At 30.9% G+C, this 2,271-nt stretch overlaps 1 pseudogene; it reads right to left on the reverse strand.

The window, feature by feature from the left end:
* Positions 1–2,271, reverse strand: part of LOC111397775 — a 38,640-nt pseudogene that overhangs the window by 16,513 nt on the left and 19,856 nt on the right.

Consider the following 2,271-nt stretch of genomic DNA (forward strand, 5'->3'; position numbering starts at 1 on the left):
ATTATCAAAAAAACCAGAAAAGGACTAAGGCTCCGTTTGGCTCCCATTATTTAAAATTATAATGGGGGAATAGTGTTTTTTTAAAGATTGTGTAGTTGAAAAGTTTTCGATTTGAGTGTAATATTATTTTATTGAAGATTGTGTGATTGAAAGTAAGAGAGAGAAAACATTAAATTAAATTGAAGAGTTTTAAAGGGGGCCAAACGGGGGCTAAATCATTTTAAAAAATAAATTTTTTTTATCAAAATATTAGATTATTATTCAGGAAGCTTTTCTCAAATACTCCTAATGGGTTGAAAACCATATCAACATGTCTTCCATCTTGCAAATAATGCATATCTTGTCTAGGCAAAGTTATATTCTTTTGAATCAGCATTATATCCAAATTCATTTCTCCCCTTATCTCAACGAAAGCAAGAGTAACAATATAGTAAACAATTGGATATCCTCCCTTCCCTCGATTTCTCTCTGTTGGAATGTTCATTCCTTGTAACCACAATCCATTAGCATTGGGAAACAGGCGGATCAGCGTTGAATTGAAATAAAGAGAATTTTCTACTTAGATTGAAATTTTCGATCAATATGAAATAATCGCCTTAAACCTAAGGTAATCTGAAGAGAGGAAGATCTTGCCACTTATTTGATAGGTTGGGACCAGTTACATTTTTGCTATTAGTACAGAAAAAAGCAACATATCAAAATATGTTAGGAAATAAACTTTATTTACTTTTAGGTTAGACAAACACGCTCTTTGATAAAGAAAGATGTTTGTAATGAAATTTATTACTGACATGTTTGGAAAAGTAAATTGAAAAAAAAATAAAAATCTAAAGAAAATAAAACTTTAAATCTGTCCACAAACACAATCCACTCCATGGTAAAAGACATTATAGTATGCCGTAAATTCATACCATTTAGGTTAAAGACAAGAAACGGATTTTGAAATATTCAGAGTAATAAACTATTTGTGAAGTAGTCAGAATTGAGCACTGCAATATTAAAAAAATAAAATCTTTTTTATTTATGATGTTGTTTAATGACTTTCCAAATAATATCACAATTACAATGGACAATTTTTGTGAAGAGAAACCATTGCATATGTTTTGCACATAGATTACCATCAGATTATCATTGTCAAATATGGTGGTTTGATGTGATGGATAACGATCATATTTTTCATTTTTGCTGCCAAAGAATGAGACTCAAACAGGGCTTGATCTAGGAATCTTTTCAAATGCCATAATGGACAAAGCAATTAAACCCACCTAAGTTCAAATGTATAAATATATGCTTCCAACAAACATTCTTAAAAACGACTTGGCAAGTCAAGTCTCTGTCCTCGATCCCTTGTTCCATCCATAAGTTAAACACACAATTACAATACATAGATACACCTAAAGGAATAACATCCAGAATGAAAGATAATGAGAATTTTTAACAAGATTTCTACATTTATTCATATTCCTCTTAGCTTGATGTCCACACACTAAAAACTATCTTTGGTCTTGCTTTTTGCCAAGAAGCTATTTTCTCTACCAAAGATATGGTGTCGATTTAATTTTATAATATATTGTGACAGGTACATTATGACAGCAAAGAATGAAATTTTTCGACCAATTTATGACAGCAAAGACACGGACACAATTACACTTATAGATCTTGTGAATTTATTGAGGTGGGCAACTCAATCTGTAGACATACTCGTTGAGGCGGTATATGTGATACTTAGAGAAATAGTATTAATATCTTAGTCGGCCTATACAAACGGTTGCTTTTGTAGGCCTTGATTTTTAAATAGGTAGACCAAATAGTGCTAAATAACCTCTAAAAGAGACAAGAAGGATAAGTATATCTTACGAATATATGTCCGATCTTGTTTAAGTAACGTAATTGCCTTGAAAGTCAATGAAATAAGTGAGGCTTTTTCGTTAAATCACTCCTCCTCTCACGCTCATGCATAATTTTAGTTCCTCGCTTGATGAGATGGTTAAAACTCTCAGAGATTATTGATTCCTAGCACTTAAAAGTGCGGAACCAAGGAATTCTTTTTGAATTAAAAATTTTTGCGGATACTAATAATTAAACACAAATAAAAGATCATTGCCAAAAATAGGAAGTAATCAACTAAACTAAACATAGGCTAGAAACTTTTTATAGCGGTTCCTTGAAAATGGTTGCAGAAGAAATAAGTTAAATAATAATTAAGTGGCAAATTGTTAAAGAGAGAACATTTGACTTAAAAGCCAATTAGACATTTTTTAATACTAAAAA

The sequence above is a fragment of the Olea europaea genome, chromosome 7 (assembly GCF_002742605.1).
Source record: "Olea europaea var. sylvestris chromosome 7, O_europaea_v1, whole genome shotgun sequence".
In the NCBI taxonomy this organism is placed as follows: domain Eukaryota; kingdom Viridiplantae; phylum Streptophyta; class Magnoliopsida; order Lamiales; family Oleaceae; genus Olea; species Olea europaea.